The sequence below is a fragment of the Brienomyrus brachyistius genome, chromosome 2 (assembly GCF_023856365.1).
Source record: "Brienomyrus brachyistius isolate T26 chromosome 2, BBRACH_0.4, whole genome shotgun sequence".
Taxonomy (NCBI): Eukaryota; Metazoa; Chordata; class Actinopteri; order Osteoglossiformes; family Mormyridae; genus Brienomyrus; species Brienomyrus brachyistius.
Window position 1 is genome coordinate 18,490,382 of NC_064534.1, and position 27,592 is coordinate 18,517,973.

Genomic DNA, 27,592 nt, shown 5'->3' on the forward strand with positions numbered 1-27,592 from the left:
CACATCTCATTACGGGCAACTGGAAACCTGCAGATGCTTGACAGGTTTGTAGGAGGCACTTATGCAATAGTTAACCAAAATAGCCTGGCATTCTAAATAAAACAGTCCTATGTATTTAATCTTTCACAATACCATATATAATTGTTCACAATGACAATGTATGTTTTTTCACATAATTTATACTGTACGTGAAAACTTACACTACAAAGGTATACCTTACCTTAGCTTTGTTTACTTGTGAAACTAAACCCTGTTAGCCTTATTTTAAATGATGAAACCTTTTCTTTATTTTTTTTACAATGATATTAACATCTTTGGCATCCTTTCATGATGTATTGTGTTACGATACCCACCACACCCTATCCACCCCCCGAACAATTGTTGAATTATTAGAGTGCATATTGCTTAACAACATGTTGCTTATATCAGAGGCATGATCAGAGGGTGACAATAGTGGTATGAGCTGACAACATCAAGTTATAGCTAAGAGAGGTTTCGACAAACCATACAAAATTATCTCTTGCATATATATATATATATATAGCTGGTGAACACGGGGAATTCACACAGGGTTAACGAGGTGGGCGTGGCACACAGGAGGATTGGACGAGCGAGTCATGACACTAAGAATGTTGTGGAGAACTCACCCCAGATAGACAAACAATAAATGACGTTAATGCTGTAGGACCTAGTTAATGCACTGGGGAGGTTGCAGGTCAATTATAGTTTACATGATATAGCTCCACACGTGCACACGCACATGCACACACGCAAACACACACACACACCGACCTGTACTTATATCTTTGTGGTGACTGTCCATTCAATTCTAAGGGCAAAACCCTAATCCAAACAATGACTACCTTAACCCCTCCCCAGCCCTAACCTTAACCATAAGTAACCAAACAAAATACAAGACCTTTGGCATTTTTAGTTTTTTGATTGCATTCACAGATTTTTGTGTGGACCTGAAAAATGATCCCTACAATGTTAAAATAACAGGTTTTTCTTACATTCACTTTATTACATCCACTCAAAACACAGCCATACTTAGCTCCCATGTTGAGGGTGATTGCACTGGATACACAGTTGTCTACTCTCACCACCTGGGGTCTTCCTGTAAGGAAATCCAGAATCCATCTGCTCAGCTGGTTACATCTTGGTGAACAGGCTGGGAGAAACTATGGCATTGAATGCTGAACTGTAGTCTACAAACAGCATTCTGACATAATTCCCCCTTTTTCCATCCACATGAGTGAGGGTAGTGTGTAGGACATGAGAGATGGCGTCTTCAGTGGATCTATTGGTGCGGTAGGCGTACTGCAGTGGATCGATGCAGTTAGGGATGGAAGAACAGATGAAGTTCTTAACAATACTCTCGAACACCTTCATGACAAGGGATGTTAGACACTCATTGAAAATATGGGTGAACGCAGCAGCTAGCTAGTCAGTACAGCTCCGCAGTACACGTCCGGAGATGCTATCCAGTCCCACAGCTTTCCTGGTGTTTACTTGCCGCAGGGCCATGTGTACGTTGTGCACCGTCATAGACACTGGGAGTTCACCGCTAGTGTCCCCGCACTGCGCTGGCAGCCCACTGCTGTACACCCTTTACACCTATGACCATGTAGCTACACTCAGCTCAAATTCCTATGTGAAATTTGCTGATGAAACAGTAGTGCTCGGCTTACTTGTCGGCCTACTTGACAGTAGTAGTCGGCCTACTTGAAGGAAGTGGAGAACCTGGAAAGGTGGTGCCAGCACAACAGTCTCCAGTTGAACTTCAGTAAAACAAAGGAGCTGATTGTGAACTACAAGAGGCACCTGCTATAGTGGAGAGGGTGAGCACCTTCAAATACCTCAGCGTCCACCTACAGGAGGATCTCATCTGGTCCACACACTCTGGTCAGAAAGGCGAGGCACCGGCTCTACCATCTGAGGCAGCTGAGGAGGTTTAAGGTCTCTCCTGCTGTCCTTAAGGCCTTCTACTCGGCTGCCATAGAGAGCATCCTGACCATGAACATCATATGGTGGTTCGGGAACTGCTCTGCCCAGGACAAGAAAGCCCTGCAGAGGGTGGTTAGAGCAGCTGAGCGCTGCACCAGATCGGCCTTGCCCTCCCTACAAGACATCTACATCAGCTGCTGTAGGTCCAGAGCAACAAAAATCTTCAAGGACCCCCTCAGCCCAATAACTCTCTTCCGCAGCCTTATGACCAGAACAGAAAGGTCAAGGTGGAGCTTTTTCCCCCAGGTCACAAGGCTCCTAAATCAGGACAACACTACAGTAAGTGCCTCTAGGTACTGCTTCACACTGTCCAAATTGTTGGCACATACCTCAGGCCTCTTGCACATTGCACTTATATTGCACAGCAAAATACCTCCTACCTATTACTTATGTATAAATGATGTACAGCTGAACATTTAATATATTTTTTTATCTTATATTATTATTTTTCTATGTATTTTGTTATCATGCACAGGTGCTTGGAGTGACCAGGGTTACATTCCACTACATGTTGTATGTGTACAATTGTGTACATGATGAATAAACCTCTTGAATCTTGAATCATTCGAACACCTTCCATGTGACACGGTTAGGCATGCTTCTTGCATTCAGGCTTTCTGAGTGATCTTTCATTAGCTAGGAATCAGATGGGAGTTTGCAGGAAAACAAAAGACACCCCAGTGCAGATTTTATGTCATTTCTAGGGCCGATGCAAGCTGTTCCCATTATCATATTATGATAATATCTCAAGGATATGGATGTTTTCTGCAGTATCATCAAGATAGAAGGTGCCCTTTGTGTCTGAAACAGTTCTAGGTGTCTTTTGTTCTCCTGTTTAGAAAATCTTTCGAAAATGCTAAATTATAAGAAGTTCTGCACATTTTAATATTGGAATATTAAACTTCTTGAGGATATTGAAATATAGAAACTGTTTAAATAATTTATGTTTTTGTTTTATGAAATTAGGGAACATTGGAATTTTCCATTGGAATGCATTTATTTGTTAATTTATTTAATACATATATAATTTAATTTTACTTGTTTATTTGTCTATGTCTTATAAATATGTCTGCGGAGACAATAAAAATAATCATAAATAACTAACTGATCTTTTAAAATGTTGTGTAAAACTTGTTTTGATGGTGGCAACTCTCCCAGTACTGAACTATATGCCAAGAATCATTTTAATGAAATGTTCTGCATAATCAAACATCTGAATGACATTTGAATTTTTATTCAAGTCACGTTTCAGAACTGATAGAATCTTTGTTTTGAAATACACTATATTAAAATACCAAACTTGAAGCTCATTGTTATGTTTATTTTATTAGCAGGCTTAAAAGCACTAATAATAATAATGCAGTAAGGACTGGATAATGAAGACATCAATGGCACACATGAGAACAGGCATACAGTGGACACCCTTCACGCAGCTTGATGACCTGGACTTTGCAAACAACCTGGCACTACTGTCCCAATCCCATCAACTGATGTAGAAGAAAATTAACAGCTTGACAACCACCGCAACGCAAGTTGGCTTGAACATCAACAAGGGGAAGACCAAGATCCTGAAGGTCAACACTTCCACAGTTGACACGATCAAGTTGAAAGGCCAGACTCTGGAAGCGGTGGAAGACTTTATCTACCTGGGCAGTGTAGTTCATAAGGTAAGTGGAACCAATGCTGATGTCAAAGCATGAATAGGCAAAGGAAGGGCAGCATTCCTTCAACTGAAGAACATCTGGAAATCTGAAGAACTGGCTCTACAAAGGTCAGGCTGTTCAACTCCAATGTTAAGTTTAAGTTAAGTTCTCCAATTTAGATCAGAGACATGGAAGACAACAGTGACATTAATGAAGAAAGTGCAGACCTTCATACATCTGGAGTCACCTGGAGCAGAAAGCCCAGGAGCAAGATGCCTGAAGATCCATTGTTGAAGGTCTATGCCCCAGGAGGGGTAGTAGATGAAAAGATGATGAAGCATTACAGATAGACCAGACATTTAGTCAGATTAGACGCTGCCAGAGGTTCATAATGTCCTCAAGCAATGCTGTGTAATCAGGGTCTGCAATGGACACAATGTGTAATAGTTAATTTATGTTAAATGTCTTGAGCTGTAATTTAACCCATTTTCATAAAAGTGATTTAAACAACAACTATATTGAATGGGTCACCTAAAAATTATAGGTTTATGCTATCCTTATATATTTGTTGTAGCTATTAAGGTATTTAGAGCAATTAATGAAGATGAATAATTCAATGTAACAAATTTATTGTAGCAATTTATTTTTATTATATTTATTAATTTATTACTTTTGTCCTATATGTCTCTGTGTCTTTTTCGGAATATTTATTTTGTTGCTTATGTATTATAACAATATAATCACTTAATGACTACACAGTAGGGGTAATGTCTAGAGCGTGTTGGGATCATGTTCTAACTAATGTATGAAGATGACAGTAATTCTGCAGAACCTAATTTTGCAGTTATGGGAAGCTTACAGTTCACGTGATCTAACTACATTTTTGTATCGGTTTCATCGATTTCATGTTACAATGCTGTAATGTTTTCTAAATTCTGATTTATGAAGGGTGCGAACAGTCTGATAATAACCCATTTTATTCTCTATATATACACATGTGATGTTGAAGGGCAGAGATGGGAACAGGAAATTCGTCAATTTTTTACAGTAGGAAGCCAGCTGAAAATAGAGCTGCCATCATTCAAGCCACTTAGCATGTCCCATATAGCACTGAGTTATCTGCAGCTGAAAGATGGACCAGCAGAAAGAGAGGAAAACGTATATGTCAAGGGATTGCTTTATTTCTTATTTATGTTTTGGTCTGTTTTTTAAAAAACCTCTTCTTCCTTATCAATATGCTCTCATATTAATTCACTAAACAGAATTTCAGTGATCTTTTGTCAAACTCCTAGTTTTATATAAACAAATACAATCATAAAAAGGATGGATTTAGGACCTACCTGCCTGCATAGATTCAGATTTTTCATTGCTTTAATACAAAAATGTATTTTTATTGATAAATACTGGAAATAATTTTGCAGAGTAATTCAATATAATAACGACTTATTCATGGTATGAGAATGTAAAAATTCATATTAAATTACCCAAAATTATTCCTTTATAATTCCTAAGACAGTCTAACTCAAAAGGGACAAGTTGTGAATAATAGAGATGGAGGAACAGTTGGTAGGTGGATGGATGTGTAGAATTTAACAGCTTAGAAATTCTCCCTGAAAAAAAAAAAGACACACATTCAAAAAGTACATTTCCTACGTTCGATTGTACAAGTTTGTACTACTTTTATTCTGACAATCTCAGCCTCAGTATGCCTATGCTTCCAGATCATTGAATATCTTATTTTTCCACAGAGTGATCCATCATGTACAGATGGAAATTAAATATGGAAAAGTTATCAAGATGCCAACAGCCAAATAGGAATCCAAGGGACCATAGTGTTTAGGGGTTTACAAAAGAAATCATACATTTATTCAGAGAATCAATACCGTATGAATAAAATTCATTTTTTGTAACTTATAGTAAAAATACAAAACAAAACATAAATTTCCAAAATACTTCGCTAAGAAAGTAATCTTCTCCTGGCACCTTGTCATTCATCTATTTTTCAAAAGCTCTTAACATAACCTTGCCCAGAAGTGACTAATGTCGTACTCCCCTGCCTAACCATGTAGGCTGAGATAACCAGTGACAGGCACGATTTCACTCCCTGTCACACATGCCTACATAAGCTATATATTTAGGCCACCTCTGCTCAACCTGTCTTCACTTTGCCTAAACGTTCCCATGTCTCATTCCCCTTGTTCTCCCGTCACTAGCGAAACCTGGATCAGATATAACCCACTCCTGGCTGTTGTGGCTCGCAGGAGGAGAGGTACGTATAGCCAAACTACAACCCCCCATCTAACTATGTAACTTAAAAGCTAATCTCCAGACTCCAAAAATTATTTTATTCTCTTTCTAAACTCATCATTGAGTGGGTTTAGTTATTGATTTCCTGTAAAGATATTATACCTTGATTGACTATTGCTTTAAAGCGTGGTGGTATGGAGTGTTTGAAATGTGATTGGGGTAGTGGTGGCCTAATGGATAGGGAAGCGTACTTACGCTGCAACAGTGTAGTTGAAATCCCTCATACAGCAAGGTACCACCCCCAAGAACTGCTCCCCAGGTGCTGAATTAGCTGCCCCCTGTTATGTCCCATATGGGTTAAATGCAGAGGACACATTTTGTTATTGTGTACTGTGGTGTGTCAACAATGACAATTAATCACTATTAATTCACATGGTCTGGAACATGGTGAGAAAGGAAACAGTAATAAACAAATTTCTTCAAAAACCCAGAAAATAGAATTCTGAAGTTTCTCTATCCAACTTTTTGTGGCTGTGTTGCTTTTTTTCACATTTCAAAATTAATTTATTTCTATAGGCATTACACTAATACAGTCCTTGTCAGATAACTGTAAAAATGAGGTAGAAGTAACCAGAAGTCCAGTTAAGTGGTGAAATGCTTCTTGTAAATAAGGGAGAATAACTGATGAACAACTGATATCAGGTGACTGCAAACACCGACAATGCAGGACAAGGCACCACCTAGAGACCTAAAAAAACTGAAATTTGAATTTATAATGCAACTCACATGTGCACTTCCAGCTCTATGGCACCTTGTATTAAAGTTAAGTCTGCAGAAACCCCTCAACCTGAGAAGCGTCACACAGCCCAGTAATTTGGTCATGATTTGAAGGTGCCCGTGGGGTTAGACCAGCATCCTTTATCTCTTGTGCAGGTGTAATAATGCATGAGAGGGTGATGGCTCTATGACACAGGGCGGTGGGCATTGTTGGTAAAAGAGCACCGGGTCCCTGCCAGCCCATCAATTACTTGTGGCGATGCCAGCACAGCTGGGACAGAACCTGGCACTGCTCAGCACAACAGATTAACCTCAGCAACACATGTCAGAGGAAGCATTAAGGCCAAAGTTGCACAGAGGCCTGTCATAAATATTCATCATTTTTTTCTAGGTCATATGGTGGTTGTCTCTGTTAATATCATGCTTGTTATTAACTGCCACAGATGACGATAATAATAATAATAATAATAATAATAATAATAATAATAATGTTACCATTAGGGGAACTTTAGTTTTCCATGCATTTTACATACATATACAATAATTTTATATATTCTCTTTATAACATTTATATTGTTTTAGATAATAACATTTTTACGTTTTGACAAGATAATATTTTATTTCATGCCAGATATTACTTGCTTTGAAAATACAGCTTCACACCATTTCCCATTCATGACTGGCGCACATGATGTGGAATTTATTGTTTTATTAACTGTGAAATGACCTATAAGACCTTTATGATGTACTACATACCATAATCTCAGCTTTGTGTTTCACCCCAGCACTAAGACAGGTAGGATGAAAATGTTCTTTAATCTGTCCTTCAGCAGTCACTTAAGAAGAAATGTTCGCAGTGGAGAGCACCTTCTGTGAGATAACTTACTGTGAGATCTAGATGCTGAATTATGCATTATTATGTACAGCAGTATTGCTTTTTTGTGCATTTGTGTTTGTGTCTGTTGGTCTTTGTTTCCTGATGCCAGGGAAATGCAAGAGAAATATATATAAACTACAAATAAAAAGACTGAGTTTTGAAACAATGCTTTTTATTATTTATAGTAATGCAGATGACAGAAAAGGCACTGAATGAATCATGAATTATGATTGCAATTCTGGAAATGGTAGGAGCTGGTCCATTATGCCTGGTTTATACTGGAATATGTCAATGAGATTAATGACTAGATGGATAGCAGCACAGTGATTTCTTGAGAACTTTTTTTCCTGAATGAAACATTGCTAACATTTTTCTATTAATATAATTAATTCATTTAATTTTCTATTATATTAAAAAAGAATGAACTATATCTGAACACTACCTAAGTCTGGTAAGTTTTTGTGAAGTGCAGCATGATACCTCTGGGTGAAAAGACTCTAAATGTTGTGTCCATCTTTATGGCCTGGGTAATGATACAGGCAGTAATGCCAGCCAAGATATAATCGAAAGCAGACAACAGTTATATATGTGGTTGCTTGTGCATGTGCTTTTGATTTCCCATTAGGCTGTGAATAGATTTTTGAATAATGGTGGAGTAATGGAGAAAGAAGCATATGATTTTACAATTATTGTTGTCTTAAACTCTGTTGTAGAAATCATTGGTAAAATCCAGTTCTAACCCATTTTCACAAAGAAATGTTGGTAACACAGGGGTAACACTTTACTTACCTAATGTATTAATTTACTTACCTAATGTATTAATGGGGGGGGCGGCATGGTGGTGCAGTGGTTAGCACTGTTGCCTCACACCTCTGGGACCCGGGTTCGAGTCTCCGCCTGGGTCACATGTGTGTGGAGTTTGCATGTTCTCCCCATGTCATCGTGGGGTTTCCTCTGGGTACTCCAGTTTCCCCCCACAGTCCAAAAACATGCTGAGGCTAATTGGAGTCACTAAATTGAATGGTGTGTGAGTGTGCCCTGCGATGGGCTGGTCCCCCATCCTGGGTTGTTCCCTGCCTCGTGCCCATTGCTTCCGGGATAGGCTCCTGACCCCCCGCAACCCAATAGGATAAGCGGTTTGGAAAATGGATGGATGGATGGATGTATTAATGTATTAATTAACCAGAAACTATGTGTTAGTTACATGCTGATCCCATGTTTGTTCATCATTAATCGTAATGGTTCATTTATTTTGTGAAGTTACTTTATTTGTTCATGATTTGTTTGTATTTGAGTAGTGACTGAGTTACTAAGTTACTTGTGCCTCCTCAAGTAAAGTGGCAAGTTACCAGAATGTTTTCAAATCGAAATCTTTTTACTTATTTTAATAGTAGGCATCAATGGTAACACTTTATTTGAGGGGGCACAAACTTAGTAACTCACTGTATTATTTACATCTATTCTAATGCATTATTTGTGGCCCACTCAAGTAAAATGTAACCAGCATCAACCTTTCATGAGCATAGTAAAATAATGTCAACCTCAAGCACAAGAAAGTACAAGTATATTCACAAAGCAGTATTAAAAAAGTCAGAACTGTAGATGTGATAGCCAAATATTTAATGTACTCGTGTCTGAAAGACCCATTTGAAAGATGGATGATGGACAGACACAGTTGGAAGATGGATTAATGGACGGATGACTGAAAGACAAATATACCTCAGTGAGAGGAAAACAAAACCTAATATCAGTAATAAATATCTGCTAGATGTAGCTAGTCATTTTCATTTACCGTAAAGTATTTCCTTTTTGTATTTCAAGAATGTCGTCCTATAGAATTGAAAACCTGTAATCCACTGATAATTATGTCCTTAAAGTAATTTGTGCTTTTTGTTATGCATTACTTTTGACATTTGTTTTCTTGTAGCATGCGCAAAAATATAAATTACTACCTCTAAAACTGTTTTGCGGGGGGGCTGGGGGGGTCTGTGAAAAGAGCTCATTTTGTGGGTAAAAGTAAAGCTGCATGCATAATGTTCTGTGTTGTATTTTTAAAAGGTTACCCTGATTTTACTGTGGCTTTATGAAAATGCATAAATAGGGTGCAGGCTGACTGAGCGTGTGCCTGTAAGAAGGTTTTAGTTTTCATGCAGAAAAAAGAGAGTAAACAAATCACACACAATAATCACTATGGCATTTCTATTGTTTTATATTACCATTAATTTTAATAAATCAAATTAAGAATTATAAGAAGCAACTGTGGCACTGCAAACTTATGCAGGACTTTTGTTTGTAAAGACAAGAAACACATAGCAGTTTTTCCTTTGGTTCATTTACTTTTAACAGAACACCTTTCTTTTCTTGCCTGTACGTATCAGTGAACAGTGTTAATGGTGCATATATTGTGGCCTTCAAATCTGGCAGTTTAAAGAACTGAAACAATTTTCATCAAAAATGCTAATTAAAATGTGATTTATTTCATTAAATACCATTTGATACTGGGCAGTGCCATGTGACATATGTTGTATTGCTGTTCTGCCTGGTCCCAGAAGTGCTGGTTACACAAACAACACATATTAATAGTTGTCATCATATTAAATGTTCAGGTGTTCCTAAACTTCAAACTTAGAATTCTCTACTGCATGGTTTTACTTAGATTGGCCATTGATTTGGGGGTGGCTATCACTGATCATGGTGGCTTCTTCTTGGATATTACAGAGTGACTCCTGTAGTCAGTACTCCCCGATTAATTGGGTTGTTTGCTTAGAATGGACTGTTAGAACATACCCCAGTACTTTGAATGACCTTTTCCCTTCTCAAAAACAAGACCCAGGTCTGCCCCTTCTTAACCTACGGCCACCCAGTCCTATTTGCGCAGACCGTCCACAATCTTGCATGACCGCAACCACTTCCATATTAACTTCCTGGATGGAATCACCATCATCTCAAAGCCTCACAAACTGTTTACCTGTTTGTTAGCTGTAGGGTCAACAACCGGTACTCCTTTGAACTTGTTCCCCAGTTGAAAAAACTGAATTATGGAGAAGTCAAAGAACATTTAATCAAAATGGCAGTAGGCTGTGAAGATCATGCAGATCATCTAACCTCTTTGACATACACATGGAAAAATGCATATGGAATAATGAATAGAATGATACATTGAATATACTACAATGGTACTTGACACACCCTCTTTGTCTGTGCATGAGCTCAGCGAGCTGTTGACACCATTAGACAGGGATACTGTGTCTTGTTGACTGCAAGACTGGTTGGATTTTGTCCAGATTTTACTACTTCCCTTCTAAATAAAATATACTTTTGTTTACCAGCTCACATGGCTCAGAGGAAAATAGGAGTATAGAACTAATGCATCCAATTAACGACCTTTCAGTAAATGCTTATTACTCTTAAAGCATTTCACTGATTAGCTCATCAGTTATTCCGTCAGATAACTTATTTACTTGCCTCTTTTCAGGGAGATATTCATACCACCGGGACTGAAATGAGCCATGGCTTATGGGGCCCCCACCCTCAAACCTGCAATATGTTGAGCAGCATGTTTGCCAACTTTCTTTTCTGTCAATTATTTATTCTGCCCCATTAGCTTTGGGGGAATAGGAGCTAGTCATTGAATACAAAAATGTTATAAAGGTCAAATGTATCAAAAATTGCTGGTATTGCCAAATTATATTTCCCAAGCAAAGTCTTTTATTGAAACACTGCGTGTTCAACACCTGGATATGAATTTCTGTAACTACAACACATTTAACTTGAGTGTGGTCTTTAATTGAATTACCAGGATTGATCCTCTAGATATAGGTGTGTTCTGACATCCACTGTCAATTAATGTCAATAATCTTGTGTAACTAATAATGGATAAAGTTGAATCTGAGATAACATGAAGAGGCACGAATCCATCCTCTGACCTTCCAATCATTTATATCGGAGAGGGAGGCTTGAGTCTTTCAGGAAGCAAATGACATACAAGTGTCATATAACGTGTAAGTCTAGAGTATACTCTGGATAGGATGCCAGCCCATCGCATGGCAATATCAATATTTATAAACATAATGAATACTTTATTACATTATTATTTCAGAGTTTATTTAAGAAAAAAAGGTACTTGGGTTGTACTATGAATCAACCAAGAAGCCTCTTAGGAAGGATCCCAGCTCTTAAGCTTGTGCTTTTTGATGCATAATTTATCTACAGATAAGGGCAAACTTATATTCTAACATTTTCTTTGAGCTTCATCAAGTACTACACATTCACATGAAGCATATTATAGCCATTATTGCTATGACCTTATATCATTGCTAGTGTGGAAAACTAGGTTCCTGGTGCCCAGTGGGCATTTCACTGAAATCAGAGACATTTGGGAATTCTTGCATTATTGCACCTGTTGAGTTTCCATTATCCAGAATTAACGGCTGACCTGAGCTGACCTGCCAATCAGACAAGGATTTAGAAATATGGTTTTATTTTCTAATATTTAAATAATAAAAAACCTGGAGACAATAAAGCAACTAAGTGTTACTTAAACAGAAGATTGATGTAGCCTTTAATGATTTTATAGCTAATAATCATAAAGACAGTCAACAGATTTTCTTATGTAAATAATAGATATTGGTATAAATGTTGCATTAATTTTTTTTGTATTACGTCATTATTTTTTAGAAAATTAGCTAACAAGAAAAGGGCTAATACTGTATTTGACCCTTATACTGTATTTATTACTGTAATTATGTGATTTATTTCCAATATCTTTATTCCACTCTGCGGCACAGTTGGTATGAGAATGTGCATTTATGGAATTAAACTTTTATCATTTCACTTTTTCATTTCTGACAAAACATACTGTATTTAGAGAAATTTTGGGAACCAAAATTTGTATTTTTGCCATATTTCGACCCAATAGACAAAGGTATATGTTAAGAGAATATAATCATTAAAATAACAAAAGGTGTATCATTACTGAATACTTTACATGTAACTTTATGTAGAATAATAGAAGGTTAATATTTACTGCATGGATGTACTTTGGGGGGAGGCATGGTGGTGCAGTGGTTAGCACTGTTGCCTCACACCTCTGGGACCCGGATTCGAGTCTCCGCCTGAGTCACGTGTGTGGAGTTTGCATGTCCTCCCTATGTTCGTGGGGTTTCCTCCGGGTACTCCGGTTTCCCCCCACAGTCCAAAGACATGCTGAGGCTAATTAGAGTTGCTAAATTGCCTGTGGGTGTACATGTGTGAGTGAATGGTGTGTGAGTGTGCCCTGAGATGGGTTGGCCCCCTATCCTGAGTTGTTCCCTGCCTCGTGCCCATTGATTCCAGGATAGGCTCCAGACCCCCCACGACCCAGTAAGATAAGCAGTTTGGAAAATGGATGGATGGATGTACTTTGTTTATTGACATTCATGAGTTCCACACCTTTAGTTATAGGTTTTCTGTTTATATTTACACATCTGCTTCAACGATTTGGCATTTTGGGCTGTGCTTTCCAAGCTGTTTAATTCAGGGCATGGCACAAAGTCTCAGCTGCGTTAAGGTCAAGACTTCACTTACTGTACAGTAGATTCTATTCATCTGCTAATAGTCTAATGAAGAACAAACTACAGTTTAGGACAAAATGATTTAGTTTTAGTTGTAATTTCAGTAAAAAATACTACACATTGGAAAAATAAATACTACACAAACAAGCAAACAAAATAACATACGGAAACCCCCAAGCCCACTCCTATCATTATTTAGTCCCTGTACATGCTGATTACTGAAATTACAGTAGTCACCAAAGGATTGGATCAGATGTGATCAAAAGGCCAAATGTAGTAGTGGAACAGAAAAATGTGTGATTTATTTTAACCCCTTATCCAACATTAATGAATTTATTGTTAATCTAGGCTAATAGCCTTGAGCACAGAATTAAAACCACCAACCGTTAGAATTACAGAGTCCAAATTGTACAGTATGCAGCCTACAGTAAATTAGAAATCGTCTGTAGTTCTTATGCGCATCCAATCTGAAGGAAAAGGAGAAATAAAAGCATTCTTGAAATGGTAATGCACTGAGCAGGTGGAAATCTACTAAAATTAAGACGAGTTAAAATTGCTGGCCAAGCAGGCAGTTCTGGCGGTTACTGAAGTGCAAGTAAAGCTACTTTCTGAAGTGTCATGGGCAGGGTATTTGTAAAGTGGAAGGTGCTTTCTAAACGAAATGGCCGATAGGCACATTGATTGTAGTCCCAATGGAACATATTGTAACAGAGCGATAAGGCAAGGGAAAGTAACCACTGTCACCACATATGGCTGAACACACCTACAGTGAACTGAATCAAGAGCTTACCAAAACATTTCTGAGCTTCAAGGCTTATTTCAGAGTCTGGTTCGATATAGTAGCCATGACGATTTTACATGGATGAAGGAACCCAATCTTGGGTTTTAGTCTGGCTAGTGTACACCCAGGGATTAGATAAAAGGGCACCAGTACTTAACAGAGGTTTTCAGGGTGAGAAAAAGTAAGGATGTTTGTAGGAAACAACAAGCTCACATGGGCCCACTATGATGGATTAAACCTAGACAGCCAGACATCATTTTTTGAATGTTTTAGAAAAGAGTAATATAAAGACATTTGACAAACATAAATCACACAGAGAGGTGAAGACAGATGCGTATGTAATGGATTCATTATACACCATCTTTGAACAATATGAAGAAAGTTTCCAATTCCAGCAGTCTTTGTATGAGGAGGGAAAGTCTCAAAATAGACAATGCAGAATGAAAAAGAAATACAAAGACAATTATCAGTAGGAGAGGGGAAAATCTTTTTTTTATGCCTTTGAGAAGCAGGCAGAAATTTTTAAAAATAAACTAGGAACATTTTTATTCTGAGAAACTAGCATGAAATTGAACTCTAACTACAGCTAACACAAATGAAAGGAGGCTGTATGTGACTGTTTTTGAAAGCAGAGCTGGAGTCTGTGTTGGAGAGCAGGAGAGAGAAAAAAAAGTATGAATTTCCAGCCAAAATTATGTGATGCATATTCATGCACCAAACTGGAGGCACAGTGCAGCCTGTGGAATACGAATTACTTTTATTTACAATAGAAACAGTCACTTTGTTACAGTGAATAGTTATTCCTTTGCATGAGCAAGGAGAGCTCTGCATTTAAGAGGCGGCATAAATGAGGAACAAGGGAGCCTTGGTGATATTTTCTGAAGGTTACCTTTTAGAAAGCCACTATCCCTAAACCAGCTAATTCAAAACTATCCGTAAACACTTTCCATGGTCATACAACCATCTAACATTTCATTACCACAGTGACCTCCATTGAACACCAAAAAGTTGTAGTTCAGTGAGTAGACAACAGTAGACAAGTCACAAATACTACAGGCTACAGAAACAATTGGAAAGGCAAAGAAAGTGCCAGAACGGAGGCAGTTATAGAGGCTTTCACTCTGCGTTTGAGACAGTATTTTATAAATGTCATGAAAGGCAGTGGACATTTGAAAAATTGCCTAGATAGTGTAGGATCACACACATGCATACAGTATGACAGGGCTGAGATTCGAGGCTGCCTGAGACAAGGCCCAGCCTGGTATGAGAGGTACTCGCTGGCCCAGGCACAAAAGGGGTGTTTGTTTTATGGCCTAAAGATTTCGGGACCTACGGACAGCAGAGTGGATCTCCCCATACATCCTGCCTTACATACCACTCACCCAACACCCTAAAGAAAGTTTATTGTAAGTTCGGCTTTTGTACACCCTGTATATTAGTTTACTCATGACTACTAGTCTCAAGATCCACATAGGTTGTGTTTGTATGTGCCACAGTTATAACCATGTTTCACAGAGTATCACCTATTATATCCTTCTCACTCGAACACTTATATAAATATGGATAAATAAATATGTACTGTATAGCTACCCCTGCATACTTATTCTCATGGTTATACCAGAATTTTGAAAATTAAATAACCAAGTATCTTAATGTCTCCTAACTATCAGAGGTTCTTCCTTTGTTTCATTGTCTTCAACATTCCTCTGTGGCCCTTCTCTGATCTCTGTGGTCTGCTAGCATTTCTTTGTCCTCTACTATTATGCAGTAAAAGATTGAATTAATCTGTACATTTTAAATTCTGGAGAGCAGATCAATTGGGATAAGCTGCACCAACCAAAATATGTTGTTCCCAGATGTTAAATTTACACAAACTAATGGCCACGCCTATCTAAGGATAAGATATGCTGCATCAATGTGAATATGCAATGTCGTGTGTGTACAAATTATCCAAAGTAGTTACCTCTGTTGATGTGCAACGTAAAACACCAATATTGTATATAGATGGGATTCATTAACATACATAATATAAGAAATTCTTCATTAATTAATACAGATGGTATGAGGTGTGAATCGCTAGGCTGGTATGGCATGTTTGGTGTCAAACGGATGGAAAATCACTCCTGATTCCAAATCTGGTCTGTGGTTACCATGAAACTGTATTTACCAAAAGTTATACCAGTTTAATGAAAATCATCGGGAAAGGGGAATTAGTCTAGTCATAAATCCCAAAAGGACTGCCACAGACACCCCCCCGAAAGCCCGTCAACTACATGTTCAGCCATTGGTTCAGCTGTTAAATTCCTGGTCATCCCTATTCATGAACTTTAAACATGGCACCTCAGAACAAAGCCTAGGAGAGCCCAAGGAGAAGAGGGGGAGAACATCAGCCCAGGAGGAGAAGAGAAATCCAGAGAGAAGAGCAGCCCGCAAGAAGCCCTCCTGAAGCCTGCCAGTGATGGTCTGCTACCCAAAAGTGAACTGAAACCAGGACAAAGCCTTTCACCTTAAAACTTCATAAGGGTGGAGAATGCAAGGGGCTCCACTCCAACAACCGCTCCAAACTCCGCGCCTCCCTGAGAGCCATCATCCCATCAGCTCATCAACCTCTGCTACCAACTGCCAAGACACCCCCTCCTCCCACTCTGCAACCAAGTAAACCAACTTCCGCTTATCGAATAACTTAAGTTGTTCTGTTAATCTGCTTTATGACTTTAGGGTTGTGTTTCTACAAACTGTGCTTGCTTTGCAGAACAGTATTTCACTTTTAAGGTTACTCATTTAAATCCGGTCATTGCATTTCCATAATTACATTGTTTGTTTCTATTTCATTATTTTGTGTTTGTTGTTTGTGTTAAGTGTAATGTCTGTCTTATGTTAGTTGTAGTGTTAGTTGTGAATAAATGCATGTCTTTTACACAACTTCAGCCTCCGTTCATTGAGTGCTCACAATAGTCCCTGCCTCTGTGCGATCTGGCTACTACGCTCTGAAACCTCAAACCTCGGCTGAAATATCGTGAGACTCTCTCTCATCGGCCGTGAGGGGAGCTTCGCTACCGATCGTTTACATTACCTGGTGATGCAGCTCTCAGGACGAGCCTACTAACCCAGGTTACTAAGGGGATTCGCAATTGAGTTTGGAGGAGCCGACCATTCGGCATAACAATTAGTTAATGATCATCATTAAATAACATCCATCCATCCATTTTCCAAACCCATGTCGTCATGGGGTTTCCTCCAGGTACTCTGGTTTCCCCCCACAGTCCAAAAACATGCTGAGGCTAATTGGAGTTGCTAAATTGCCCGTAGGTGTGCATGTGTGCGTGAATGGTGTGTGAGTGTGCCCTGCGATGGGCTGGCCCCCCGTCCTGGGTTGTTCCCTGCCTCGTGCCCATTGCTTCCGGGATAGGCTCCGGACCCCCCGCGACCCAGTAGGATAAGCAGTTTGAAAAATGGATGGATGGATGGATTAGTGGACATATTGAAAGTTACCTGAGCTAATTATTCCTACAATATGCACATAGGACAAAACGTAAATCTACATTTACCAGGAACAATAACGAAATGTGAACAGACGCCTAACTCCAGTCCTTACGAAATTTCAGAGAAATTCAGAGCACTGCTGTCTTCACTAAATTCTTTTCTTTTTCCTGGTTATTAGTCTTTGCCTGCTCCCTGCCTGCTCTCTTTTCTGCCTAGTCTGTTGCTCACCACATCATTTCCTGGACTTTGAGTTCCCGGTACTCTGGCTTCTGTACTCCTTGATCACTGTTTACACATTTTGTAAACTCGTTTGTCTCATTTGTCACTCAGTATTTTCCTGCCTATGGCTTTGGGCTCCCATTACATAAAAGAATCCAACCTATGGTGCTGGTCCTCCAGTTACCCTACTGCTGCCTCTTTATCTTCTGCAGATAACTCCTACTGCAGTAGCTGCTTAAAGCCCAAAAGGGAAAGATCATTGCCACAGGCAGAAATCCATTGCCTTAAGTTAGAAAAGCACTGATATGATGCAACGTACTAATTCATGCACATTCAGGGTCAAATATGTCTCCTACAATGTATTTTTTGATTATTCAATGAAAGTCATATTTCTTTCATTGATCTAACACGGCCAAAAACTATCTGGGTATTCCTTTCAGAATACCTGAACCAAGCCAAACCACTGCTTTTTACATTTTCCCTGGATTTTCCAAGCAGTCAGAGTAAAAATACATATTGCCACGTTCAGGGTTGAGCCGGACAGGCGATCGTGCGAGTAGGCGGGTGAGGATCAGGCAAACAGGACTGGAAGCCGAAAATCAGGGCAAACGAGGGTTTAATCCGAGACGAAGGTACGAACATCGACTAACATCAATGACAGACATCGAACTCTGATAAGACAGGACTGATTGAAAGTAAACGGACACAGCTGGGTACTATCAGGGAAGCACACGTGGGTAAGCAGGGGGCGTGGCACACAGGAGGAGCGGACTAGCCGGGCATGGCACATATAATGACCTTTAACTTAACTGAGTATTTGAAGAACTTTTAGTTGCTTCTTATTTGGTTTTCTTATCTGTATAAGACATTTTTTAGCCTGTGATAACGATGGGTGAACAGCATGACTAAAGTTACTTTAGAAATATTAAGAAGCAGTTTAGTTATAAACTCTACTTTTTATGCACTTTCCTGCATTTGCTCTGGGGCAACTAAGCTATATCAGACTACACACTGTGAAACTTAGAAAGTGCATTACATCTTTATTTTATTCTTAATAATGTTTTTCCGAATAATAAAGATGTGCATATATGTATTTTTATCAAATACCTAATAATGGAATTAACATTATTCATAATATTTTACTTTTTAGTAAATGTACTATTATTGTATTATCAACAATGTACAAATATTCCTACACTAACCCCAAGTTAATCCTAATGCAATGTGGTATTTGAAATATGACTTAGTATTCAATTAAAAATAAAACATCATCAGATTTATTTTTATAATACCAGACACGTTCACCACCAAATACACAATGCTTCATAGCATATTCCACTACCGGTCCTAGTCATTGTGCCGCTCCGGGCGTGCATCACCCCTGGCGCTCCCTGCCCGAGGCAAAGTGAAATTGGCTGGTAAGTCGACGCCCCCTCAGAAGTTTGTGCCCTCGGCTGCCGTCTGCGTTGCCCAAAGGATTCACCGGGCCTTTCGCAATCTATAATGTCAATGAAAGATTGATAGATGTTGCATCTTATTGTTAATTTTTTTTGTTTCTTTTCAGCTATTAAAATTTAACATGCTTTTGTAATCAGTTACATTCCTTTTTTTTGTATTAGATGTATACGTAATATTCTGAATAACATTAGTTCCAAGTCTGATCTAAAAACACAGAGAGTGCAATTTCTACAGTGGATATATTATGCATTTGACTCAATTAGGATAATTTCAGTGCAGCATTTTAAAATGACTTTTTTATTGCATTGATTCTCATTTACTTTTAATACACTGAATCTGCTTTTGGCTTTTGTGTAAATCACACAAATAATGTAGCCAATACTGGGAAAAAAATAATAGAAATCTTACCATCTTCTCACTTGTAACTAACAAAAAACGGAAGCAAAAGGACTAAAGTGTCTTTTTGAATTAATCAAAATTTAGGGCAAATAGGAAATTAATAATGTGTAGATGATTTCCTAGATTGATGAATTCAGTCATTTAACATGTTTCTAATTGCTCATGACTGACTTTGATTAAATGTGACATTTTCATTTTGCTACGATATTGGCAGCTGTGATGCATGGAATCTCCGAGCGAAAAAACAATATTAGTGTCCGATGGCAAGTAGCATCACCACCACACCGTTTCAAGAGGTTTATAAGCAAATTCATATGCTGTTTGATCTTGTCAATTTGACTAAATAAAAATAACAGTAACTTCTGAAGGTTGGGGACTTTCTTATTTAATTTGTTTACACAGAAAGCGTAAATCTTAAATATAATTAATCATTCTGTAACGTCATGGTTTTCATGGAACCTGTCTTTAAAAGTTTAAAATAACTTTTCCCCTTATCTCTTCAGTCACAAACTTGGATGTTCTAGAACACTTCTACACTGCCCAATATTACCACTTCCAGTGCTCCTGAAAAGGAAGTTTTTAAGTTTTCACATTTAAAATTAAAAAAGCTGAAACCAGACAAACAGAATAAGTTTAAGTTTAATATTAAACTTTAAGTTTAATATGACTGAATGCCATTAAATTGTTTTACAAATCTTCATGCCTTCATTATCTATCGTCATGCCAGATATTGAGCCCCAAGAGAAGCCCTCTGTCTGATTTTCCTCTGAAAATTATTCTGAGCCACGCATAGACAACAAAAATGAAAACAGACTGATGTTTTTTTCTTGCAGAAGAACAGTGGGGCTCCACTGCAGCGAGTCACATAAGGCTACATCTACCCAGGTTTTATACTGGCAACGCAACAAAGAGAATCACAAACGCTGAATGATAATGCTAGAAAACTGAAACCGCAAACATGTGGGGCATCACCCACCCCCAGCAAACACCCATGCCCTTCTCAGTGTAGCTATCAATAATGGAGATGTGTATGTAGCAAGATCACACTCTCTATCTGTCACCTACCCCTCGTTAGGCAGCTTTACAGTCCTGGACTGAAAAAAGGCCGAGAAGCAAAAAAGGGCCAATATGGGAGGATCGTTATGGCTATTTCTAAAGCATACTTCAAATTACTTAACTAACCAAACTAATCAACTACACTCAGTGGCAAAAAAAGTCAAGCACCCAGTCCAGTTTCGATGTTATTTGGTACACATACATACCAGCGATGAGTATGTAAATGATTTGCAAGGAGCTGGCACATCTAATGCCACAGTCGCCCGATGTTGGAACCAGTGGCCATGTGAGGGCACCCACACGTCGTGAAGGTTCCGCCCAAGACAGACCACATCAAGGGAGGATCGTTGTATTATGCGGCAAGCATTACAGAAGCTCATGAGATGGTGCAGTCTTTTGACAAGACAATGCTCATCCACACATGGAACGTGTGTCTATGGACTGTCTGCATCATGTTGAGGTCCTCCCATGGCCAGCCAGGTCCCCCGAACTTTCCCCTATCAAACACATGTGGGGTTAGCTCAGACACCAACTCAGATCCAGCACCAATCTGCAGGATCTCGAGGGCCAGAAACAACAGCTGCGGGACAACTTCCCATATGGGAGGATACAATGTTTGTATGACCTCCTTCCGCACGGCATCACTGCATGTTTCCTGGCCCGGGGGGGTGCCACACCCGACTGACGTGGGACCAGCAGTATGTTCATATTGCCAACTTTGCTATCTGTTGCATTTTACAGCTGCATGTATTCTTTATGAGTCATTTGGGTATCAGTTTATTAAAGCACTCATGTATATTGCATTATAGATAGCTTTCATAAAGTATTATAGACCCAACTACAAATATTTATAAAAAGGCATAATACATTATAGCCATGTTTATTATGCATTATGACTGCCTTATGAAGCTCTCATTTATAATGCGCTATAGACGCCTTTATAATGCATTATATTGCCTTATACTAACCAGTGTGGTAATACAATGCTGTTCTTTTTCTTCTCTTTCCTCATCCAATAAATTTTGGATAGAAGTGCCTCTGAGCATTGTGTGTATTGTATTATGCAAGACAATGTTCTGATCCTGTGCTCTGAATGGTCAATTCGGCATTTTTATGCTGGCCTGTATGGGTAAAATGCCTTAACCATAAAAAGAATAAACGACAAGGAGAACACTTGCATACAACAGACGCTGTTATGTAACTATGTAAAAGACAATAGTCTGGAATCAGTATATAATTTAGACTGCGACTGTCAGGGATACCTGGAAATAAGTTTCTCTATGTATCAATCTCTGTTTACTTTGTGTTATTGCATTGCAGAGACAAGAGCACTGTAATTAATCAAATATGAAATTATTAATGATGATGAGAGTCAGAAGTTTCTGCTTCCTGGATTAATGGTCCTTCAATCTGCAGATGAAGTCAGTGGGAACCAAACATTAGCCATGGGCTGCGACTTTGATCTTTCATTTAGTCCTTGATGAGATTCGTAACTTGTAAGAGCAAATAAAGTCTCAAAAGATCCGAGCAGAATGAAGCAGTAAAACATAATATGGTCAGCTGGGAGGCTTTGTGCCGTATTTAATGTTTAAGTACTTTCGACAGATGCTAGTATGGATCACTTACAATGCAAATTGTCTTCTACAGGGATTCTGCAGCAGTTTTAAAAGGTAACTTAACAATTGCCATTTCCTTTAGGGATTTTAGGTTTCTTTTAATGTCTTAAGTTGACCTCAATAGTGTTTAAAATGAGTGAATCTCGTTTGGACAAATGTAAATGTACCATTTTGCATATGTATTTTTGCTGGTGTCTCAGAGAGATGACAAAATTTTTGTAGTGGGTTAAGCTGTAACATTTCTAGCTAATTTTATGCTTAGATAATATGTCAAACTATAAAATGTGCAAAAAATACATCCAGTAATTGTGCTACATTGCAATCAGGTAATTGAGCAAGGTCTCTGTGACCCAGAACAAGCTGGACCTATATAAGTGGTGCCTGGTGCTGAGTCATTATGAGGCTGAGGCTCAGAGCTAGGTTTGGTTCAGAGTTTAGCTTTTGGATTAGTGGGGCTGGGCAGGGGTGCCATAAAGGGGGGTGGGAGATAGGACGATTACAGAGGTCCCAGAGAGACAAGGAACATGGAAAATTTGGAAGGTAATTGGATTGATCTAGGTTAGGGGCCCAATATGACATGCTTTGTTGGGGGCCAAAATCTCTACCAGCACCCCAGGGACTAGGTGTAGTTTATTTTTAGGTTGCATTGTCACTGGTTTGTGGTTTTGACCACTAGCATCTTGTTTTCAGGCTTGTGGTTCTTGGTTATCTGGAGTTTTTGTCTTGTTTGTCATGGTTCTGGTAAGCTGGGACCTGTATCCTGTACAGGCTTTTTTGTTTAGCTGGATAACTTATGAGATTCAAGGTACCTCATTTAAATAAACTGTATCTTCATTTACTTTTATTTAGCCCACACTACCTTACAATGCAACAAGTTATCCGGCTCAGCAAGATATGCTGCTTCAAGAATCTGGCCCATGGAAAGGGAATGTAAAAGGGTTAACTAAACATTACCTCAAGCAGGCGATAGCAAGGAGCAAATCAACAAGGAATTAACAAACATATCAACACAATTTAACTGGGAGTAAACAAAGAAAAACAGCCATTACATAAAAAACATTTCAGGCTGGCCCCAGGGCTGCCTTAAATCTGGTAGGTTAGGGATGCTTCTCTCATAACCATACACTCAGCCCAGGGAACAGGAGCACACACTAGCAATCAAAACAAACCTAGGAAGTAATGGGAGACGGGATGACACCCAAATGTCAACATGTAAGCAAACATTTGTATCTCAGAAACTAAAGCAGCCCACATGAATATTTCATGGGACAATCAAAGCCGAGGCGAAGTATTAAACAGGTCCTGCAGGACGAACTGATTCGGCAGGGTATCCTACCCGAGTTGGCCGGCTCGCCGGGTGTTGCATACATTCCCGTGCGGTTGTCGGCTGCAGCGGAAGCAAGCAGCGACGATCTGGGGCTGGGGATCCGCATGGATCTCAGCGATCCTTGCTCAGCCAGGGAGGACCTGCTCCTCACAAGTCGGCTTAGGGAGCTGGAACTGGAGATTAAAAGGCAGGAGTACTAGGCTCAGCTACTCTGTGTCCGGGCTGTGGAAGTCGAGGCTGATAAGGAGGTGGCATTACGGCGGATGAGCACGGATGAACAAAAACCTGTGCCCCTTCCACGTAAGGTACACTCACCGGGTACAACCCCTCATTCAGGCCTGTCTGCCCGTGACCGAGCTGATGCCCCAGATGACCCTCGACCTGGCCGCCGCTCTCCCTCCGGTTCACCAGGCTCCCAGGAAACTGGAGTTGGAAAATTTGGCATTTTACGTCAGTTGTCATATCGGGCTTGTTCCTGTGGTTCGAGAAAATGAGGTGGACGTCTATTTTTCCATCTTTGAATGCATCGCAATGGCATTGAATTGACCTAAGACATGTGGTCGCTGCTGCTGCAGTGCAAGTTAGTGGGGAAGGCACAGGAAGTTTGTTCAGCTCTAGCAGTAGAACAGAGTTTGGACTATGATATGGCAAAGGCTACTGTGTTACGGGAATATTAGCTAGTTCACGAAGCTTACCAGCAAAACTTCGTGAAATTTGCTCAGGAGAAGACACGATTGTTTGAAAAATGGCATACTGCTAGCGGAGTATTTTACTTTGATCAGCTCAAGGAGCTGTTGTTATTAGAAGAGTTTAAAAATTGTCTTCCCGATCGTGTTGTGTTGTACCTGAATGAGCAGAAAGCAACTTCTTTCCCTCGTCTAGCTGAAGCTGCCACCCTTGCCGATAAGTTCGTGTTGACCCATAGGACTGTGTTCACACCGACTCCGCTACCCCGAAAAGTTCATCCCCGTCCGGTAGCATCTTCTCCGTCATCTGTTTAGTCTCCACTACCTGTGGAGAAAAGAGAATGCTTCTACTGCCACGAGGTGGGTCACATCATTTCAGTCTGTCCAGCCCTTAAATGTAAAGATGCCCGTGTTGCAACTAAAAAGGTGCAGATTGCTGCTTGTGTTAACAATGCTTTAACAGCAATCCAGACTGTTAAACCTTCCTTCCAATCTTTCGTGTTTTCTGTTTTGCTTGGTGAAAGTGAGGTGCGACTGTATACTGAGGCATATGAGTGCTGCTCAGGCATTCCTGGTGAAAGGTATTGTTCCACTCAGTGATACCTCCTATTGTGGTAACGATGTGTTGGTACAGAGCATTGATTTGCATGTGACCGCTGTTCCGCTACACACGGTATACCTGAGTACCCCTGACTTCTCTGGATATGTGCGTGTTGCAGTACAAAAACAATTACCTGTTCCGGACTTGTCCCTCTACCTCTAAGTCATTCCCGACCCAGTGCTATGTGTAAATGATGTTGCGGTGGAGCTTCCTAAGGTGTTTCCTGCTTGTGTGCTCACTCATGCCCAGCGGTGCAGGTTCGCAGATATTTATTTGGCTGACAAATTTATGTCAGGACAAGCTTTGGCAGCTCCTTCGAAATGTGACCCTGATACCCCAACTTTCGAGAGCCCGGTTGTTTCCCCCCAGGTTCCCTTTACTAGGGAGGCATTGATTATGGCTCAACAAAGAGATGTCTCCTTGAAGGCCTGTCGTGACTTTGCAGTGGAGAAAATCAAATTTAAGGACTACCCCACTGCTTACTTTGTCCGTGATCAGGTGTTAATGTGGAAATGGACCCCACCAAACACACCTTTTGCGTGGGCTACTGTGTTCCAGGTGGTAGTTCCAAGTTCGTATCCCATGTTCAGGCCATCTAGGGATTCGGAAGACATAATCCCGTTTTCTGAATCATTTCTTTTGGCCTGATGTCTTCCTCCAATATACAGTTATGCCCTTTGAGTTACGTAATGCCCCAGCCACTTTCCAGCGGCTGATGTATAAAGTACCACTGTAGGTGACGTCCAGAATTGTGAGGCTTATCTGGACGATGTGGTAATCTATTCAGATTCATGATAACAGCATATGCTAACACTTAACCAAGTTTTTGTTCAGTTACAAGAGGCTTCGTTGGTCCTTAACTTGGAAAAATGTGAATTCGGACAGGGCACGGTCAGCTATCTAAGGAAACTGGTGGGTCCAGGTGAGGTTAAGCCCCTGGACATAAAAGTCCAAGCTATCCGCTTATTCCCCGTTCCGCAAACTCCGTGAGAACTGAAGCATTTCCTTGGGATGGCCGGATATTACCGATGGCCGGAATTTCTTGGATGTTATGATGCCTCTTACCCAATTGCTTCATGAGGGTGGTCCCCAGCCTGTCAGTGTGTCTTTCATTCGGTTAAGATGTTGCTCAGTAGCTCCCCCGTTCTAGCTGCTCCGGATTTCGCCAAACCATTCAAGTTGGAAATGGATGCCAGCGGATTGGGTGCTGGTGCTGTCCTCCTCCTGAAAGACAGTCACGCGTTGGACCATCCTGTCTGCTACTTCTCCAAGAAGTTTTTAAAACACGAACTAGCATACAGTGCGATTGAGAAGGAAGCCCTAGCCCTTCTTTTAGCCTTGCAAAACTTTGAAGTGTATGTAGAGGATTGTGCTCATCTGGTGATCGTATATACTGATCATAACCCTTTGGTTTTCCTGACCCGAATGTGTAACACTAACCAGCGTTTATTGCGCTGGGCTCTAATCATCCAGTCACTTAACCTGGAGATTAAACATAAGAAAGGGGTCAATAACCTTATGGCAGACACCTTCTCCAGAACTAGACACCCTCGGTTGCTCGCGACTCGTTTCTGTTTTTCCTGGTTTTCTGTTGCTTTTTTTCTGAGTGCCCTTGATTGTATTGCTCATGTTTGTGATTGTGAACAACTTCCTGGGTTCACTCTTGCGTGGGGGGGTGTTGCGTGCCGTAAGGTTCGGGGGGGTTGCCCTACAGGTCCTCTGGACATCCTGCCCTTGCCATTTCTCAGCTGCTCCGTTGACTTTGCCTTCTGAACCTGGCCACGCCTCTCTCGTTTTTGGAGCTGGCCGATAACAGATGGCACACCTATCACCTAACTCACTTACAGTATAGTCAAACGGAATAGGAGGCGTCTTCTGACTTCTTAAAAACAGACACAACGTCAATGGAAAACAAACCCATTTTCCTTTTCCTTCCATTTTCCTTTTACGATTGCTGTATTCAGATTGGTAAAAATGCACCTGTTTTATTTGTTTTTGTTGTTTTTGTCTAAAATTGGAAAATTAATTATACTGATATACACGTGTCATGCCCTGCTCGTCCGCTCCTCGTGTGTGCCACGCCCCATGATTATCCACGTGTGCTTTCCTGATTTTGCCCAGCTGTGTCTGATTATTTCAGTCCATGTCTTGCCTTAGTTTTTGTCCGTCATTGACGTTAGTCGATGTCAGATGTTTCCTGCTCTCTGTTTCCCTAGTTTCTTTAATAAATCCCCGTCTTTCCCCATATTCCGCCTCTTTGCCTGCTTCCTGCCCACTTGCCTGCCCGTGCGCTCTCCCGCTTAACCAGCGATCCTGACAGAATGATGGACCACAAAAGAAGACACCTCGCTAGACCGAGACGGAACTCCTCGATTTTACAGAAGAGGTGAAGTACTGCCTCCATCAGACAGAGGTGAGGGACGTTCCCTTGCTGCGAGCAATCGCGCTTCGCATATAGAAGAGGCTCGAGGGGAAAGCCCGGTCCGAGGACACGCACCTTGCCGCGAAGGTCCGTGAGGACATATGGCGGCTGAGAAGTGGCGTAGCGGAGAGTAACATGAGGCAAGTAGCGGAGGACTGCGGCTGGCCATTTGGCCCGCTGTCCAAACTCCCTGATGTGCCCGGGACTCCACCCCGGGACCTTTCCAGAGACTCCCAGTCCCCATCGAGAACCCAGACCCGGACAAAAAAGAGGAGAGGCGAGGAGAGATCCGCTGAGGCATCGGCGATCTACCCTGAAGCTCGTCAATCAGTTCTTCACCCTCCAGGGACTTTACTGGAGGGTGATGGAAGAATCGGCCACATGGGACTCCCCGGAGGCGGTCCAGCTCACTACGCAGCTGCAGCGAGACTTTGCCGCGTT

General features: G+C 40.4%; 1 protein-coding gene and 2 long non-coding RNA genes across 5 annotated transcripts in view; 1 reads left to right on the top strand and 2 right to left on the bottom strand.

Annotated features, from left to right (window-relative positions):
* The window catches only part of LOC125716164 (basic proline-rich protein-like), a 386,857-nt gene that overhangs the window by 301,944 nt on the left and 57,321 nt on the right, over nt 1–27,592 (top strand). The gene's annotated exons all lie outside the window — the stretch shown is intronic.
* On the bottom strand, nt 4,810–13,181 carry LOC125716292 (uncharacterized). Its single transcript, XR_007384309.1, has 2 exons — nt 6,153–13,181; nt 4,810–5,260 (listed from the first exon to the last, which is right to left on the bottom strand). It is a non-coding gene; the product is annotated as an uncharacterized LOC125716292 (long non-coding RNA).
* On the bottom strand, nt 14,206–26,867 carry LOC125716283 (uncharacterized). Of its 3 annotated transcripts, none has more exons than XR_007384304.1 (5): nt 25,795–26,867; nt 24,288–24,453; nt 23,758–23,865; nt 23,452–23,615; nt 14,206–19,084 (listed from the first exon to the last, which is right to left on the bottom strand). It is a non-coding gene; the product is annotated as an uncharacterized LOC125716283 (long non-coding RNA). The 3 variants fall into 3 exon arrangements; XR_007384305.1 differs by adding an exon at nt 25,262–25,324 and having other exon boundaries at nt 14,206–23,615; XR_007384303.1 differs by having other exon boundaries at nt 14,206–23,615.